The 20,240-nt window shown below is 45.4% G+C and overlaps 1 protein-coding gene across 9 annotated transcripts in view; it reads right to left on the bottom strand.

The window, feature by feature from the left end:
* The window catches only part of AOPEP (aminopeptidase O (putative)), a 697,195-nt gene that overhangs the window by 626,742 nt on the left and 50,213 nt on the right, over nt 1-20,240 (bottom strand). For 3 of the 9 annotated variants that reach the window (XM_056524637.1, XM_056524643.1, XM_056524653.1), the window contains exon 2: nt 6,535-6,692. The exons of the other annotated variants lie outside the window; for them this stretch is intronic. The gene's annotated coding sequence lies outside the window, so the exon portion shown is untranslated. The remainder of the gene's footprint in view (nt 1-6,534; nt 6,693-20,240) is intronic. 9 annotated transcript variants of the gene reach the window in all.

Genomic DNA, 20,240 nt, shown 5'->3' with positions numbered 1-20,240 from the left:
GTCATCAGAGAGCATTCCAAAAAGAAAAGAATTTCCTCTGTAGTATTCAACAGCTAATAAGTACAGGAAGGATTAAGATTTTTTGATAGAAGTAATTTACAAACCACTTATCCCCCCACTCCCCTCTCTTCTGTACCCCGCATGTGAGTATGTCTCAATAAAGAAGACCCTGCAGCCACATTGGTGAGTGCCGATATTTTCATTTCTCTTCACGGATACCATGAACTTTGCTTGTATTATCTGAGCACCACCTGAGGCATTACAGCTACACCAACTCCCACCTGCCATTCCTAATCCAGCACACTCACGCAGTGCCGCACTATCTCCTATGTGAATAATTTACAAATATGTTTATCTTTCTGGCACCAGTTGATTTAAAAGAAAAAAAGGTTTTCACCGGAGTACCCCTTTAAGGTGAAAAAGGGCTCAGTCCTTAAGGGGTTAAGGGTTTAAAGTGACAGTGGTCAGATGTGCAAAAAAATGCTCTGTTACGTAAGGTACGTAAAATAGGCTGAGTCCTTAAGGCTTTAAAAAAGCTGCCACTAGGTGTCTCCCTACTTGTCCAGAGCACATTTTCCCCCCATCTCTTACACAGACTTTGGACTCATGCTGGCCTGGCAGAAGTCCAAAATCAGGAAATGCAGTCGGGAGTGCTGAGGGGTGTGTGTGTGCAGCCTTAGTCAATCATAGCTCATCTCACACTGAACTGCTCTGGGCTGTGTGGAGTACAGTGAGCCAGTCTGTATGGCTTCAGATGATGTCACGCCTGCTGGGGAAGGCCCCTTCCCAGTCGGTGAATCTGACAGACTGAGCAGAATGTCTCAGTGCACTGCGCATGTGCAGTGTAAAAAAAATAATAAATACCCCCAGCAACTCAGCGGACCTGATCCAGACCATTGCGGTGAAATAGCGATGTCCCGATCAGCAGAGAGGATGGCGGGAGGGCCTGCCTTCTTGCCGTCCGATCTGTGGCTCGATGCTCTAGAAAGCCTCAGAAGACTGGAGCTATCAAGCACCGATCACACTAATCAATGCTATGCTATGGCATAGCATTGAACAGTGTATGCAATCTAATGATTGTATGGTATAGTCCCCATGGGGACTATAAAATAGTGGTAAAATAAAGTTAAAAATAAAAATCTAAATAAATGTATTTAACCCCTTCCTTAACCTCTTCAGGACATAGGGCGTATGGATACGCCCTGCATCCCGAGTCCTTAAGGATCGAGGGCGTATCCATACGCCTGTGGGAATTCCGGCCCCCACCCCTAGCCGGTTGGGGACCGAAGCCGGATGCCTGCTGAAATCGTTCAGCAGGCATCCCGGCATATCGCCCAGGGGGGTTATTATGCCCCCCCATGTCGGCGATCGCCGCAGATCGCTGGACAATTCAGTCCAGTGATCTGCGGCGATTCCGGGTCAATCGGGTCTCCAGTGACCCGGTGACCCGGAATTACTGGCTGTTCGGGGCCGTCTCTGACGGCCCCGAACAGCCAGAGCCTGCAGGGGTGAGGTGGCACTGGTGCCACCTCACGATCGCCCTGATTCGTCGGCCGGATTACCGGCCGACCAATCAGGGCGCCTGCTGCGGGTGTCACTCCCGCACCCGCTCCGCCCCTCTTCCGGAGGATGTGAGCGGGTGCGGGACGTGCACCCCGGGTGCTGGGGACCCCGATCCCCGGCGTCAATGTTGGGATCGGGGCCCCAGGAGCAGCGGCGGCGGCGGTGACGACGAGGGACTGACTCTCCGGTGTGGATCGTTGGATGTGAGTGACAGCCTCCTGCTGTTGCTTAGCAACAGCTCCCAGCATGCAAAAAGGGCATGCTGGGAGCTGTAGTTATGCAACAGCAGGAGGCAGACCACCACAACTCCCAGCATTCCCTTATGGGCATGCTGGGACTTATGGTTTTGCAACAGCTAGAGGCACATTTTTTCTATGGAAAAGTGTACCTTCAGCTGTTGTATAACTACAACTCCCAGCTTGCACAAACAGCTAAAGTGCATGCTGGGAGTTGTAGTGGTGCATCTGCTGGTTGCATAACTACAACTCCCAGCATGCCCGTTGGCTGTCGGTGACTGCCGAGAGTTGTAGTTTTGCAACAGCTGAAGGCACACTGGCTGTGAAACTCAGAGTTTTTTTTTACCTAACTCAGTGTTTCACGACCGGTGTGCCTCCAGCTGTTGCAAACTACAACTCTAAGCAGTCACCGTACACCATGCACTGTACATGCTGGGAGTTGTAGTTTTGAAACAGCTGGAGGCACACTGGTTGTGAAACACTGAGTTAGGTCACAAACTCAGTGATACATAACCAGTGTGCCTACAGTTGTTGCAAAACTACAACTCTCAGCAGTCACCGACAGCCAACGGGCATGCTGGGAGTTGTAGTTATGCAACAGCTGGATGTCCCCCCCCCCCCCCAATGTGAACGTACAGGGTACACTCACATGGGCGGAGGATTACAGTAAGTATCTGGCTGCAAGTTTGAGCTGCCGCAAACTTTCTGCTGCAGCTCTAACTGCCAGCGAGAAACTACTGTGAACCCCCCGCCCGTGCGACTGTACCCTAAAAACACTACACTACACTAAAATAAAAAGTAAAAAACACTACGTATACACATACCCCTATACAGCCCCCCTCCCCTCCCCAATAAAAATGAAAAACGTCTTGTACGCCACTGTTTCCAGAACGGAGCCTCCAGCTGTTGCAAAACAACTCCCAGTATTGTCGGACAGCCGTTGACTGTCCAGGCATGCTGGGAGTTTTGCAACAGCTGGGGGCACCCTGTTTGGGAATCACTGGCGAAGAATTCCCCTATGTCCACCCCTATGCAAGTCCCTAATTTAGGCCTCAAATGTACATGGCGCTCTCACTTTGGAGCCCTGTCGTATTTCAAGGCAACAGTTTAGGGCCACATATGGGGTATCGCCGTACTCGGGAGAAATTCTGCTTTTACCCTTTTTAAAAATGTAAAATTTTTGGGAAAACAAGCATTTTAGGTAAAAAACAAATATTTTTTTTTTACATATGCAAAAGTCGTGAAACACCTGTGGGGTATAAAGGTTCACTTAACCCCTTGTTACGTTCCCCGAGGGGTCTAGTTTCCAAAATGATATGCCATGTGGGTTTTTTTTTTTTTGCTGTCCTGGCACCATAGGGGCTTCCTAAATGCGGCATGCCCCCAGAGAAACATTTGCTTTCAAAAACCCAAATGTGACTCCTTCTCTTCCGAGACCTGCAGTGCGCCAGCAGAGCACTTTTCACCCCCATATGGGGTGTTTTCTGAATCAGGAGAAATTGGGCTTCAAATTTTTAGGGGTATTTTCTGCTATTACCCTTTTTAAAAATAAAAAAATTTTGGGAAAACAAGCATTTTAGGTAAAAATTTATTTATTTATTTTTCATTTGCAAAAGTCGTGAAACACCTGTGGGGTATTAAGGTTCACTTTATCCCTTGTTACGTTCCCCGAGGGGTCTAGTTTCCAAAATGGTATGCCATGTGTTTTTTTTTTTTTTTTGCTGTTCTGGCACCATAATGGCTTCCTAAAGGTGACATGCCCCCCAAAAACCATTTCAGAAAAACGTACTCTCCAAAATCCCCTTGTCGCTCCTTCCCTTCTGAGCTCTCTACTGCGCCCGCCGAACACTTTACATAGACATATGAGGTATGTGCTTACTCGAGAGAAATTGGGCTACAAAAGTAAAAATTTTGTCCTTTTACCCCTTGTAAAAATTCAAAAATTGGGTCTACAAGAACATGTAAGTGTAAAAAATGAAGATTGTGAATTTTCTCCTTCACTTTGCTGCTATTCGTGTGAAACACCTAGAGGGTTAAAACACTTACTGAATGTCATTTTGAATACTTTGGGGGGTGTAGTTTTTATAATGGGGTCATTTATGGGGTATTTCTAATATGAAGACCCTTCAAATCCACTTCAAACCTGAACTGGTCCCTGAAAAATACTGAGTTTGAAAATTTTGTGAAAAATCGGAAAATTGCTGCTGACCGTTGAAGCCCTCTGGTGTCTTCCAAAAGTAAAAACTCATCAATTTTATGATGCAAACATAAAGTAGACATATTGTATACGTGAACCAAAAAAAAATGTATTTGTAAACTGCTACACCTTGCACTCCGGCCACTTCCCCTGGCCGTGAGCACGCTGTTTCCCCTCTCCCCTACTGCTGGTGGGCTGGGATTCGCATTGCGGGACACGCCCACACGCGAATCCCAGCCCATCACTTACCACGCTCCTCTGCTGCTTCTTCCTTTGCCTCGCAGCTCCGGCACGCGCGTCCCCGTCTCCTAGGGGGCGCGCGCGCCGGAGCTTTGAAATTTAAAGGGCCAGTACGCCCATAATTATGTGAAACACCTGACACTATTCTATAAGTCCCTGCACCTCTCACTCTTCCCTGACGGATCTTCAGTGCCATTTGCCTGAGATTAAGCGTTTCTCTGCTACCCTGCATTGACTATCACGGACTGAATAAAATCACCGTCAAGAACCGCCACCCTCTTCCCTTGATCTTAGAGTTATTTGACCGTCTCCGTGGGGCGAGGATCTTCTCCAAACTAGACCTTTGAGGTGCCTATAACCTGATTCGCATAAGAGAAGGGGACAAATGGAAGACTGCATTTAATACTCGGGACGGACATTTTGAGTTTCTGGTCATGCCGTTCGGACTATGTAATGCTCCAGCAGTCTTCCAGGAGTTCGTTAATGATATATTTCAGGACCTTTTATACACCTGTGTCGTGGTTTATTTGGACGATATACTCATCTACTAGCCCAATCTTCAGACTCATCGTTCCCACATCTACCAGGTCTTACAACGACTTTGTGACAACAATCTTTACGCTAAACTTAAGAAGTATGTTTTTGAAAAGTCCAGTCTTCCTTTTCTGGGTTACACTGTTACTAGTCAAGGTCTACAGATGGATCCTAACAAGTTGTCAGCTGTACTGGACTGGCCCGGACCTACCGGCTTAAAAGCTATTCAGCATTTTCTTTGTTTTGCCAATTACTATCGGCAATTTATTCTGCATTACTCCACCCATTGGTAGCACCCATTGTCTCTATCACCAAGAAGACTTCTAATCCGAAAGGTCTGGACTCCAGAGGCTGAAGAAGCTTTGAAACAGTTAAAGTCCGCCTTCACTTCGGCTCCGGTCCTGTCTAAACCCGACTCTAGCAAGCCATTTTCTTTTGGAGGTGGATGCATCTTCGGTTGGAGCAGGAGCTGTCTTAACACAAAAGTCCTCTAAAGGGAAGAATTGTAACCTGTGGCTTTTTCTCTAAAACCTTCTCTCCCGCAGAGAAAAACTATTCTATGGGAGACCGTGTACTCTTGGCTATAAAGCTGGCCTTTGAAGAATGGCGTAATCTCTTGGAAGGTTCAGTACATCCTGTTACTATATGTATTCTGACCACAAGAACTTGCTTTATCTTCAGACAGCCCATCGTCTCAACCCCTGGCAGGCCTGATGGTCTCTGTACTTCTCTAGGTTTGCTGGCCTATTTTAAGACAGGATGTCGCTAATTTTGTCCATTCCTGTTCGGTCGGTGCCCGGGATAAGACCCCTCGTTCTAAACCTGCAGGTCTTCTACAGCCTTTGCCTGTTCCAGAGCTTCCCTGGACCGATATTGCTATGGACTTCATTACTAACCTTCTGTCTTCCAGAGGCAATACTGTCGTTTGGGTGGTAGTGGACCGATTTTCTAAAATGACTAATTTTATGCCGCTGCCTGGACTTCCATCTGCACCTCAGCTTTCTAAACTGTTCCTTTGCCAAATCTTCCATTTGCATGTTTTGTCTTCACATATTGTATCTGACCGTGGAGTACAGTCCCTATTAAATCATGAAACATTTAAACCCTGTGGCCTATTCTCTCCATCTGCTGTCCTCTCTCCGGATCCCCAATTCCTTCCATGTCTCCCTCTTGAAACCTGTCATTCACAACCGCTTCTCTAAAAAAGAAATTTCACCTACTCCCAATCACTGGTACCTTTGATGTTTATGTTGTAAAACAGATTTTGGACTCCAAGTTTATCAGAGGAAAATGCTTTTATCTTGTGGATTGGGAAGAATTCGGTCCGGAGGAGAAATCTTGGGAGCCTGAAGAAAATATCCTGGATTGTGATCTGAACCACAAAAGGAGGGGGAGACCAAAGGGGGGTACTGTTACACCTTGTGTTCCAACTACTTCCCTTGGCCTTGAGCACACTGCCCCCCTCTCCCCTGCTGCCGACGGGGCTGGGATACCCACATGCGAATCCCAGCCCATCACTTACCACACTCCTCTGCTGCTTCTTCATCTGCATCGGAACGGGGACGCGCAAGCCGGAGCTCTGAAATTTAAAGGGCCAGTACGCCCATAATTATGTGAAACACCTGAAACTATTCTATAAGTTCCTGCACCTCCCACTCTTCCCTGCCGGACCTTCAGCACCATTTGCCTGAGATTAAGTGTTCCATACTGTCTGTTTGCCTTGCCCGTGTTCTAACCCTGCCGCTACGTTATTTGACTACGCACCTTTGTCGCCTGCCTTGACCTTCTGCTAAGTCGGACTACACGTCTGCCTCATCCTACTGTACTTTGCCTCGCCCAGCTACCTGTGTGGTCGAGTCGTATCAGGGTAGCGACCTGGGTGTTGCCTGCTGCAGCAAATCCATCCTGCCTTGCGGCGGGCTCTGGTGAAGAAAAAAAATCACAAACTTTTTAACCAAATTAGTATGTCTAAAATCCCCCTATTTTAAAGACCTAGAACTTTTTCATTTTTCCGTATAAGCTGCAGTATGAGGGCTCATTTTTTGGCGCCGTGATCTGTACTTTTTATTGATACCATATTTGCTTATATAAAACTGTTAATACATTTATTTATCAATTTTTTGGGGAATAAAATGTAATAAAAAAGCAGCAATTTTGGACTTTTTTTTTTTTACATTCACGCCGTTCACCGTACGGCATCATTAACATTATATTTTAATAGATTGCATATTTATGCACGCGGCGATACCAAATATGTAAATAAATTATTATTTTTTAACACGTTTTGGGGGTGGAATAGGGAAAATGGGACAATTTAAATTTTTATTGGGGGAGGGGGTTTTTCAATTGTTTTTACTTTTTGTATACACTTTAATAGTCCCCATAGGGAACTATTTATAGCAATAATTTGATTGCTAATACTGTTCAGTGCTTTGCAGAGGGCATAGCCTTGATCAGTGTTAAGGCCCGTGGAAGGCAGCGGAGGCAGGTGAGGGGACCTCCGTCTGCCGTTCTGGATGATCGGATCACCGCAGCCATTTTAGTGACCACAATGCTGCAGATGCCATGATCTGTATTGATCACGGCATCCAAGGGGTTAATGGCGGACATCCGCGAGATCACGGATGTCCGCCATTACCGGCAAGTCCCTGGCTGCTATCGATCCGATGCTCGCAGTTATGTATAGGACGTAAAAGTACGTCCTGGTGTGTTAAGTACCACCTCACCAGGACGTACATTTACGTCCTGCATCGTAAAGGGGTTAATTAAGGGGATGAAGGGGATCTGCCAACTGTAGATCACACTCAGAGCTAAAGTGTCAAAGAGGCAGCACTGACCCTCTTACCTCTCTGCCTTGATGGGCACAGTTCAGTGCTTGAAAACACAACCTGTATATCAAATCATTTAAGGGGTCCCAGCCCTCTTTGAGGTTCATCTACACACGGATTCCCTTTAAGGTTTTCTGCACACTTTTAGGTATTTATTTTAGCTGTTCATCCATTTTAAAGCCCTTTTTGGTTTTTTTTGATCTTTTGGCTCAAATACAGTTTGCAAACCAGTTTTTTGGCATGCAAAGGGCTCATAAAAGAATGACAAAATTATGTCTGAGTCATGGTCCGGATTGCTATGTGAGGAGGACACGGGAGTGGATCCTCTGTGTCAGTGACGCGATGGCGTGGGCTCTACCAGGGGAACGGAATCTAAGAGGTTTCTGTTTTTCACCAGAGCTCGCCGCAAAAGCGGGATGGACTTGCTGCGGCAGGTAACCCCCAGGTCATTCCACCCGATAGCGACTCAACCTCACAGACAGCTGAGACAGGCGTGGTACACAAGGACAAGGCAAGGCTAGGTCAGATGTAGCAGAAGGTCAAGGCAGGCGGCAGGGTTCGTAGTCAGGGGCAACGGCAAAGGGTCTGGATACACAGGCTTGGGATACACACAAACGCTTTCACAGGGCACAAGGCAACAAGATCTGGCAAGGACAGGAAGGGGAAGCGGGTTTTTATATGTTTTGTACTGATTGGGCCAGGCACCAATTAGTGGTGCACTGGCCCTTTAAATTTCATAGAGCCGGCCCTAAGGAGCGGGGCCACGCGTGCCAGGAGGGAAGTGAAGGAGGACGTGGTGGGTAAGAGAGCGGGCACGTCCCATCTCGCGGATCAAGTCCCCTCCGTTGAGAGTGGAGCAGCGCTTGCGGTCAGCGGCGCTGACCGGAGCGCTGCAAGCAGAGAGATGTCGTGAGCGCTACGGGGATGCAGCAGGACCCGGAGCGCTCAGCGTTACAGTACCTCCCCCCCCCTTGGGTTTCCCCCTCTTTTTGGAACCAAAAATTTATAAATGAGTTCCTTGTCCAGGATACTGACCTCAGGTTCCCAAGACCTCTCTTCTGGGCCACAATTCTCCCAATCAACCAGAATTTTTTTTTACCTCGGACGACCTTGGAGGCGAGGATCTCCTCGACAGAGTAGACATCAGAGGAGCCAGAGACAAGAGCAGGAACAGTGACCTTGGGAGAAAAGCGCTAAAAGCATGAGAGGTTTGAGAAGAGAAACATGGAAAGAGTCAGGAATGCGAAGAGAAGAAGGAAGATGGAGCTTGTAGGAGACAGGATTGATTTGGTTTTTGATTTTAAATGGCCCGAGATAACTAGGACCCAGCTTGTAGCTAGGGACACGAAACCGTATGTGTTTGGCAGAGAGCCACACTTTGTCACCAGGGGCAAAGACAGGAGGAGTTCTTCTCTTTTTATCCGCATGTCTCTTCATGCGGGAAGAGGCCAGTAAGAACGACTTTTGAGTCTCTTTCCAGATAGAGGAGGAGTCCCGGGTTAATTCATCCACGGCAGGAACTCCAGATGAAGTGGGAATGGGGAGGGGCTGCGGGTGACGGCCGTACACCACAAAAAAATGGAGATTTGGAGGACGACTCAGAATTTTTGAAATTGTACGAGAATTCAGCCCAGGGCAATAGATCGACCCAATCATTTTGACGGGAGGAGACAAAATGTCGCAAGTAGTCACCAAGAATCTGATTCACTCTTTCCACTTGCCCATTGGATTGGGGGGATAGAAGGAAGAGAAATTCAATTTGATCTTTAATTGATTGCAGAGTGCTCTCCAAAATTTTGAAATAAATTGAACGCCTCTATCCGAGACAATATGTGTGGGCAGCCCCTGAAGACGAAAAATCTGCAGAAAAAATTGCTTCACCAACTGTGACGCAGAAGGAAGACCAGGAAGCGGGACAAAATGAGCCATTTTGGAAAAGCGATCAACGACCACCCAAATGACGGTGTTGCCATGAGATAAAGGAAGGTCAGTGATGAAGTCCATGGCTATGTGAGACCAAGGCTGTTCAGGCACCAGCACAGGAAGGACAGCTCCGGCTCCAACTGAGGAGGCGTCAACCTCAAGGAAGAAAGGCTTCAGAGGATCTGGCCTGGACAAGACTGGTCCCGAAAAATTTCATTAACAAAATCTTGAAAGACTGCAGGGGCGTTGCAAAGTCCAAACGGCATGACGAGATATTCAAAGTGTCCATCTCTAGTGTTAAATGCGGTTTTCCACTCGTCACCCTCACGGATACAAATGAGGTTATATGCGCCCCTTAGATCAAGTTTGGTGAAAATTTTTGCTCCACGCAGTCTGTCAAAGAGTTCAGAGATGAGTGGCAGAGGATAGCGGTTTTTCACTGTGATTTTATTAAGACCGCGGTAGTCTATACATGGGTGTAGAGATCCATCTTTTTTTAGCTATGAAGAAGAATCCAGCTCCGGCAGCAGAAGAAGATTTCCGGCAGAAAGATCCCCAATCTTTAATGTCCCCGGTGGCCCAGTCGAGGATAGGTGCGTGACGCTGGAGCCAGGGCAAGCCAAGAAGAATTTCTGAGGTACAGTTGGGCAATACAAAAAATTCAATATTTTCATGATGGTGAACTCAAACGCTCATGAGCAGAGGTTCTGTGCGGTAACGCACGGTGCAGACCAGTCTATCTCCATTCACGGATGAAATGGAGAGGTTTGACGAGACGGGTAACAGGAATATTGAATCTGTTGATGAGAGAGACTTCAATGACATTTCCTGCTGAACCTGAGTCCTGAAAGGCCACAGCGGAGAAGGAAGTATTACTATTAGCGGGTACAGCAATCCGCACAGGTATAGTCAGTCGTGGAGAGGAAGAATTTACACCTAGCCACGCCTCTCCTATGTTAACTAGGTACGTGCGTTTCCCTGACACGGAGGACGAATAGGACAGTCCTTGAAGAAATGTTCGGTACTAGCACAGTACAGGCACAAGTTTTCCTTCCTGCGGCGAGTCCTCTCTTGTTGGGTCAGGCGAGACCGATCCACTTGCATAGCCTCCTCGGCGGAAGGCACAGGAACAGGTTGCAAAGGACACTGGAAGAGAAATGCCAAGCGAGAAAACCGCCTGGTGCAAACAAGATCCTTTTCCTGGCGAAGCTCCTGGCGTCTTTCAGAGAAATGCATGTCAATGCGGGTGGCCAAATGGATGAGTTCAGACAGGATAGCAGGAATTTCTCGTGCGGCCAGAACATCTTTGATGTGGCTGGATAATCCTTTCAGGAAGGTCGCGCAGAGGGCCTCATTATTCCAGGCTAGCTCAGAGGCGAGGGTGCGGAACTGTATGGCGTATTCGCCCACTGAAGAGCTCCCTTGGACAAGATTCAATAGAGCCGCCTCGGCTGAGGAAGCCCGGGCTGGCTCCTCAAAGACACTGCGTACTTCGGAGAAGAAGGACTGGATGGAAGCAGTGGCAGGATCGTTGCGGTCCCAAAGCGGTGTGGCCCAGGACAAGGCCTTTCCAGATAACAAGCTGACCACGAAAGCCACCTTAGACCGTTCTGTGGGGAACTGGTCCGACATCATATCGAGGTGCAGGGAACATTGGGACAGGAACCCACGGCACAACTTAGAATCCCCATCAAATTTCTCAGGAAGAGACAGGCGGATTCCAGAGGTAGAAGCGGCAGCTCGTAGTGGAGGATATGCTGGAGCTGGCGGAGGAGATGGTAGAGGCTGTGGAGGCAGAAGCTGCTGGAGCATGGCAGCCAACTGCGACAGCTGTTGTCCTTGTTGGGCGATCTGCTGAGACTGCTGGGCAACCACGAAGGTGAGGTCAGCGGGACTTGGCAGCGGCACCTCAACGGGATCCATGGCCGGATCTACTGTCAGGGTCCGGATTGGTATGCGGGGAGGACATGGGAGTGGATCCTCTGTGTCAGTGAGGTGATGGCGTGGGCCATACCAGGGGAACGGAATTTAAGAGGTTACTGGTTTTCACCAGAGCCCGCCGCAAAGTGGGATGGACTTGCTGCGGCAGGTAACCCCCAGGTCATTCCACCCGATAGCGACTCAACCTCACAGACAGCTGAGACAGGCGTGGTACACAAGGACAAGGCAAGGCGAGGTCAAACGTAGCAGAAGGTCAAGGCAGGCGGCAAGGTTTGTAGTCAGGGGCAACGGCAAAGGGTCTGTATACACAGGCTTGGGATACACACAGAAACGCTTTCACAGGGCACAAGGCAACAAGATCCGGCAAGGACAGGAAGGGGAAGCGGGTTTTTATATGTTTTGTACTGATTGGGCCAGGCACCAATTAGTGGTGCACTTGCCCTTTAAATTACATAAAGCCAGCGCGCGCGCCGGGAGGGAAGTGAAGGAGGAGGTGGTGGGTAAGAGACCTGGGACGCGATCCGTGAGCGGGCACGTCCCGTCCCGCGGATCGCGTCCCCTCCGATGAGAGTGGAGCAGCGCTCGCAGTCAGCGGCGCTGACCGGAGCGCTGCAAGCAGAGAGACGCCGTGAGCACTCCAGGGATGCAGCGGGACCCGGAGCGCTCGGCGTTACAGTCTGTTAACTTATACTAAATAGGTGAATGGAAATTACCTGTTTTTCTATTAAGTTAACTCAAAAATTAACTGGAACAAAACAAAACATTTTTTGGATGTTTTTATGACAATTTTATGGCTAAATAAAAAGGCTTAAAATACTGATTCCTTCAGAGTGTGCAACCATATTATTACACATTAACATCACACACGACAGATGTGTCAGACCTGCATTGCTTTACAAGCAAGTACATGAAAAAGTATCTCATTTAGCATCAGGATGGTAATCACAAATTAAACATTTTAACCATGACAGACCACAGAAATGTTCATATGACATTTTTCATATGGGCTCCCACTGAAAAATCTGCATAGAGGGGCAGTCTCCAAAGACTTTACTGTGACAGATTTTCTTCCCATTAAAGAAAGGTCTAGATGGGAGGTGGTTTTTTCAAAGGGGTGAATGTAAATGTGTTTTGAACGGGGAGAGTGGAAAAAAACGTATCTCCCAGAGAACAGAAGGTTCAGGCAGTGAGATCCAACATGCCCAATCTTTCTTTACACTGGCATCATCTGTTGGGGGGGAGTAAGGAGGTCCCCCATACACATAAGATGGTATGCCACAGCAGTAAAGACCAATTGGGCCAATCCATGCCTAACTTTACTTAATAAAAAATCTCTCATCCAACAAATGGTTATCTAAAAAAAAAAGTTTAATCTGCCATTTTCTCTTTAACCCCTTAAGGACTCAGCGCATTTTGGCCTTAAGGACCTTAATTTTAACATTTTCCTTTTTTCCTCCTCGCCTTCTAAAAATCATAACTCTTTTATATTTTCATCCACAGACTAGTATGAGGGCTTGTTTTTTGCGCGACCAGTTGTCCTTTTTAATGACATCACTCATTATATCATAAAATGTATGGCGCAACCAAAAAACACTATTTTTGAGGGGAAATTAAAAAGAAAAACCCAATTTTGCAAATTTTGGAAGGTTTCCTTTTCACGTCGTACAATTTACCGGTAAAATGACGTGTTTCTTTATTCTGAGGGTCAATACGATTAAAATGATACCCATTATTACATACTTTTATATTATTGTTGTGCTTAAAAAAAATCACAAACTTTTTAACCAAATTAGTACGTTTATAATCCCTTTATTTTGATGATTTATAACTTTTTCATTTTTCCGTATAAGCGGCGGTATGAGGGCTCATTTCTTGCGCCATGATCTGTACTTTTTTTTTATACCACATTTGCATATAAAAAACGTAATACATTTTTTATAATTTTTTTTAATAAAATGTATTAAAAAAGTAGCAATTTTGTTTTGTTTTTTTTTACGTTCACGCCGTTCACCGTACGGGATCATTAACATTTTATTTTAATAGGTCGGACATTTACGCACGCGGCGATACCAAATATGTCTATTAAATTAATTGTTTACGCTTTTTTTACTTTAAATTTTACATATTTTTAAAAATTTTTTTACACTTGAATAGTCCCCATAGGGGACTATTCATAGCAATACCACGATTGCTAATACTGACCTGTTCTATGTATAGGACATAGAACAGATCAGTGTTATCGGTTATCTTCTGTTCTGGTCTGCTCTATCTCAGACCAGAGTAGAAGACGCCGGGAGCTGGACAGAGGCAGGTGAGGGGATCTCCGTGCGGCGTTCTGAAAGATCGGATCCCCGCAGCACCGCTGCAGGCGATCAGATCATTCATTGAAATCGCGTACTGCCGCAGATGCCGGGATCTGTATTGATTCCGGCATCTGAGGGGTTAATGGTGGACCATTGCCGGCGGGTCCCTGGCTGTGATCAACAGCCGGGATCAGCCGCGCATGACACGGGCATCCGATGCCCGCGGTTATGTACAGGACTTAATGTATGTCCTGGTGCGTTAAGTACCACCGCACCAGGACGTACATTTACGTCCTGAGTCCTTAAGGGGTTAATCTGCCACATATTTCTGCATTAAGTGTTTTCATAGTATTGATGGGCTCATAACTAATGGAACATATTAGAGGAAAGACAAAGTAATGTACAAGGTGGGTTTTACCATCTTTTACGGTCTTCACCACATTTGTGTGTCACAAAATTACATTTTAGGAATAAATCAGTAAGTAGCATTTATGCTGAACCAAGCAAAGTAAATAACAAACAAGATGGATCAACTAGTGTCACGTAACCCTTTAGTGACTGCCTTACATCTTAAAATATGGAGAGATATGCGGAGAGATCAGACATCTTATCCTCTATAAGATGTCTAGGGGCAGAGTACCCCTTTAAACCCAAAATGAGTTCTTAAGGGGTATAATATATATATATATATATATATATATATATATATATATATATATATATATATATATATATATATATAGGGCATCGGCATGCCTGTATAAACAAAATATAGAAATATAAAAAAATATAAATAAATAAAAAGTTATGGGTCTTGGAATACGGCAACACCTTTTTTTTTTTTTTTTATAAAAAGTGTTTCTAAAAGTGTTTTCTTGTGCCAAACTACAAAAATGTTGGGGAGAAAAAAACTATGTAAATTTGGTCCCGCTATAATCCGTCTAACCCACAGCATTTTTCCATTATCCCTTCAAAAAATAACAAACAACATTTTTGTCTGTAAGGTATATGAACCCCAAAATTGTTCCATTAGAAAGTACAAATTGTCCTGCAAATATAAATTGATGGGGGGAAAAAAGTTATAGCTATTAGAATTAGTAAAAAAAATTTTTTGAGCAGTTAGGCCCAAATGTGGCGAGGTTCTTACAATGTTAAAAATTCTTTCCCCACCTTAGAAAGTGATAGCATACACATTCTTTCTAATCACCTCATTTACCATAAATATTGGTTCTAAACTGAGGTCACACTAACTAAATACAGAAAGCAGCACTTGAGACGTCTCTTAGGAGACAATCATAGACAAAGGAAATAATAAGTCAAAAGTATAAGTACCTAAGGTATTTGAAAAAGCAGAGACTGTCATAACATTCCCCTATTAGTCATCCTTGAGTTTGCAAATAAACTGTTACACACAATGGGTCAGATTTATCAATAGTACCATAGATATGATAAGTAACTCCTTAAATTAAGCTAAAAGGTTCTGACCACAAGATACATCTAAACCCAAACAGCTGCAATAGAAATAGCTCTCAGTAGAGCTGACTAGAGAGAGTGACAGACAAATATGGGTCTTCACATACTACACTATCCTGCTGTCTAGTTATAACACAGTGAAAAGAACAAAAAACAGGGCGCTCTCTCGTGTAGTATTGCAGGAACGAGTGGACGTGACCCACCACCTCATCTATTCTGTCGTACTAACCTGTTGGAATTGTGCAACAGAGCAGGAACAACACTGATAGGTTTGGGGTGGAGTGGATGTATGCAGTTTGCAGCTCGATCTCCCCTATCCGTGTCCCCGAGGGTACAGAAATTTGGAGGCAGGATGAACAGACAAAAATGGGGAATCTTAAGAGCGCTACTGCTAGCAAGGAAGGAACTCTATATAAATAAAAATTTTGTAGGGTACCATTAACCTCTTAAGGACGCAGGGCGTATGGATACGCCCTGCATTCCGAGTCCTTAAGGACGCAGGGCGTATCCATACGCCCGTGGGAATTCCGGTCCCCACCGCTAGCCGGTTGGGGACCGGAGCCGGATGCCTGCTGAAATCATTCGCATATCGCGATGGCCGCAGATGGCTGGACAATTCAGTCCAGCGATCTGCGGCGATTCCGGGTCAATCGGGTCTCCAGTGACCCGGTGACCCGGAATTACTGGCTGATCGGGGCCGTCTCTGACGGCGAGGGACTGTCCTGCGACGGAGCAGCAGCAGGAGGTGAGCGACAGCCTCCTGCTGTTGCTTAGCAACAGCTCCCAGCATGCAAAAAGGGCATGCTGGGAGCTGTAGTTATGCAACAGCAGGAGGCAGACCACCACAACTCCCAGCATTCACTTATGGGCATGCTGGGACTTATGGTTTTGCAACAGCTGGAGGCACATTTTTTAATGGAAAAGTGTACCTTCAGCTGTTGTATAACTACAACTCCCAGCTTGCACAAAAAGCTAAAGTGCATGCTGGGAGTTGTAGTGGTGCATCTGCTGGTTGCATAACTACAACTCCCAGTATGCCCATTGGCTGTCGGTGACTGCTGAGAGTTGTCGTTTTGCAACAGCTGAAGGCACACTGGTTGTGAAACTCAGAGTTTTTTTTACCTAACTCAGTGTTTCACGACCAGTGTGCCTCCAGCTGTTGCAAACTACAACTCCCAGCAGTCACCTTACACCATGCACCGTACATGCTCGGAGTTGTAGTTTTGCAACAGCTGGAGGCACACTGGTTTTGAAACACGGAGTAAGGTCACAAACTCAGTGATACATAACCAGTGTGCCTACAGCTGTTGCAAAACTAAAACTCTCATCATGTACAGTCTGTCAGCGCATGCTGGGAGTTGTAGTTTTGCAACAGCTGGATGTCCCCCCCCCCCAATGTGAATGTACAGGGTACACTCACATGGGCGGAGGTTTACAGTAAGTATCGGGCTGCAAGTTTGAGCAGCGGCAAATTTTCTGCCGCAGCTTAAACTGCCAGCGAGAAACTACTGTGAACCCTCGCCCGTGTGACTGTACCCTAAAAACACTACATTACACTAACACAAAATAAAATAAAAAGTAAAAAACACTACATATACACATACCAATACACAGCCCCCCTCCCCTCCCCAATAAAAATGAAAAATGTCTGGTACGCCACGGTTTCCAAAACGGAGCCTCTAGCTGTTGCAAAACAACTACTCCCAGTATTACCAGACAGCCACTGACTGTCCAGGCATGCTGGGAGTTTTACAACAGCTGGAGGGACCCTGTTTGGGAATCACTGGCGTAGAATTCCCCTATGTCCACCCCTATGCAATCCCTAATTTAGGCCTCAAATGCGCATGGCGCTCTCACTTTGGAGCCCTGTCGTATTTCAAGGCAACAGTTTAGGGTCACATATGGGGTATCGCCGTACTCGGGAGAAATTGTGTTACAAATTTTGAGGGGTATTTTCTGCTTTTAGCCTTTTTAAAAATGTAAAATTTTTGGGAAAAGAAGCATTTTAGGTAAAAAAAAAAAAATTTTTTTACATATGCAAAAGTCGGGAAACGCCTGTGGGGTATTAAGGTTCACTTAACCCCTTTATTATGTTCCCCGAGGGGTATAGTTTCCAAAATAGTATGCCATGTGTTTTTTTTTTTTTTGCTGTTCTGGCACCATAGGGGCTTCCTAAATGCGGCATGCCCCCAGAGCAAAATTTCCTTCAAAAAAGCCAAATGTGACTCCTCCTCTTCTGAGACCTGTAGTGCGCCAGCAGAGCACTTTTCACCCCCATATGGGGTGTTTTCTGAATTGGGAGAAATTGGGCTTCAAATTTGGGGGGGTATTTTCTGCTATTACCCTTTTTAAAAATGTAACACTTTTGGGAAACCAAGCATTTTAGGTAAAAAAACATTTTTTTTTACATATGCAAAAGTCGAGAATCACCTGTGGGGTATTAACCCCTTAAGGACCGGAGGTTTTTCCGTTTTTGCATTTTCGTTTTTTGCTCCTTGCCTTTAAAAAATCATAACTCTTTCAAATTTACACCTTATTTTTTGCGCCACCAATTCTACTTTGTAATGACGTCAGTCATTTTGCCCAAAAATCTATGGTGAAGCGGGAAAAAAAATCATTGTGCGACAAAATTGAAAAAAAAAACGCTGTTTTGTAACTTTTGGGGGCTTCCGTTTCTACGTAGTACATTTTTCGGTAAAAATGACACCTGATATGTATTCTGTAGGTCCATACGATTAAAATGATACCCTACTTATATAGGTTTGATTTTGTCGGACTTCTGGAAAAAATCATAACTACATGCAGGAAAATTAATACGTTTAAAATTGTCATCTTCTGACCCCTATAACTTTTTTATTTTTCCGTGTATGGGGCGGTATGAGGGCTCATTTTTTGCGCCGTGATCTGAAGTTTTTAACGGTACCATTTTTGCATTGATAGGACTTATTGATCACTTTTTATTCATTTTTAAATGATATAAAAAGTGACCAAAAATGCACTATTTTGGACTTTGGAATTTTTTTGCGCGCACGCCATTGACCGAGCGGTTTAATTAATGATATATTTTTATAATTCGGACATTTCCGCACGCGGTGATACCATATATGTTTATTTTAATTTTTATTTACACTGTGTTTTTTTTTTTTATTGGAAAAGGGGGGTGATTCAAACTTTTAATAGGGGAGGAGTTAAATGATCTTTATTCACTTTTTTTTTTCACTTTTTTTGTGCAGTGTTATAGGTCCCATAGGGACCTATAACACTGCACACACTGATCTTCTATGTTGATCACTGGTTTCTCATAAGAAACCAGTGATCAACGATTCTGCCGCATGACTGCTCAGGCCTGGATCTCAGGCACTGAGCAGTCATTCGGCGATCGGACAGCGAGGAGGCAGGTAGGGGCCCTCCCGCTGTCCTGTCAGCTGTTCGGGATGCCGCGATTAGCCGCGGCTATCCCGAACAGCCCGACTGAGCTAGCCGGGAACTTTCACTTTTAGCCGCGCGGCTCAGCTTTGAGCGCACGGCTAAAGGGTTAATAGCGCGCGGCGCCGCGATCGGCGCTGCGCGCTATTAGAGGCGGGTCCCGGCTTCACTATGACGCCGGGCCCGCCATGATATGACGCGGGGTTACTGTGTAACCCCGCGTTATATCAGAAGAGCAGGACCAAGGACGTACCGGTACGTCCTTGGTCCTTAAGGGGTTAAGGTTTACTTTGCCCCTTGTTATGTTCCCCGAGGGGTCTAGTTTCCAAAATGGTATGCCATGCGTTTTTTTTTGCTGTTATGGCACCATGGGGGCTTCCTAAAAGTGACATGCCCCCCAAAAACCATTTGTCGCTCCTTCCCTTCTGAGCCCTCTACTGCGCCCGCCGAACAATTAACATAGACATATGAGGTATGTGCTTACTCGAGAAAAATTGGGTTTCAAATACAAGTAAAAATTTTCTCCTTTTTACCCCTTGCAAAAATTCAAAAATTGGGTCTACAAGAACATGCAAGTGTAAAAAATGAAGATTGTGAATTTTCTCCTTCACTTTGCTGCTATTCCTGTGAAACACCTAAAGGGTTAAAATGCTTACTGAATGTCATTTTGAATACTTTGGGGGTGCAGTTTTTATAATGGGGTCATTTGTGGGGTATTTCTAATATGAAGACCCTTCAAATCCACTTCAAACCTGAACTGGTCCATGAAAAATACTGAGTTTCAAAATTTTGTGAAAAATTGGAAAATTGCTGCTGAACTTTGAAGCCCTCTGGTGTCTTCCAAAAGTAAAATTGTGTCAATTTTATGATGCAAACATAAAGTAGACATATTGTATATGTGAATAAAAAAAAAATTATTTGGAATATCCATTTTCCTTACAAGCAGAGAGCTTCAAAGTTAGAAAAATGCTAAATTTTCAAATTTTTCATCAAATTTTGGGATTTTTCACCAAGAAAGGTGAAATGCTCAATGCTGGGAGCTGTAGTACCTGCATTGATAAACAGATCGCAGCGGGTGTCAGAAATTACACTCGCTGCGATCTGTCTATTAATGCAGGTACTACAGCTCCCAGCATGTAGCAGAGTATGCTTCCTGTTGGGAGTAGTAGTACCTGCAGATAAGAACAGATCACAGCGGATGTCACTACTGACATCCGCTGTGATCGTCCTGTCTATAGCAGAGATGCAGAGCGGCTCTATACAGCTCTCATATCTCTGCACTATACTCCGGCCGGCCACTCACTCATTCATATTTCCCTCAGAGCTGTGATTGGCTGCAACCATCCGGCCAATCACCACTCTGGGCAGAAAATATGAATGAGTGATGTTCTATTCACATCACTGGCCGGAGTATGGTGCAGAGATGTGAGCGCTGTATAGAGCCGCATCTCTACTATATTATGGACGATCGCATCGGGTTTCAAACTGACATCTGGGGCGATATGTCTATTCTAACAGGTACTACTATTCCCATCATGGAACAGTGTGTTCCATGCTGGGAGTAGTAGTAATACAT

The sequence above is a fragment of the Hyla sarda genome, chromosome 1, assembly GCF_029499605.1.
Source record: "Hyla sarda isolate aHylSar1 chromosome 1, aHylSar1.hap1, whole genome shotgun sequence".
In the NCBI taxonomy this organism is placed as follows: Eukaryota; Metazoa; Chordata; class Amphibia; order Anura; family Hylidae; genus Hyla; species Hyla sarda.
Note: the sequence above shows the minus strand (reverse complement) of the source record. Positions and strands in the feature narration are given on the sequence as shown.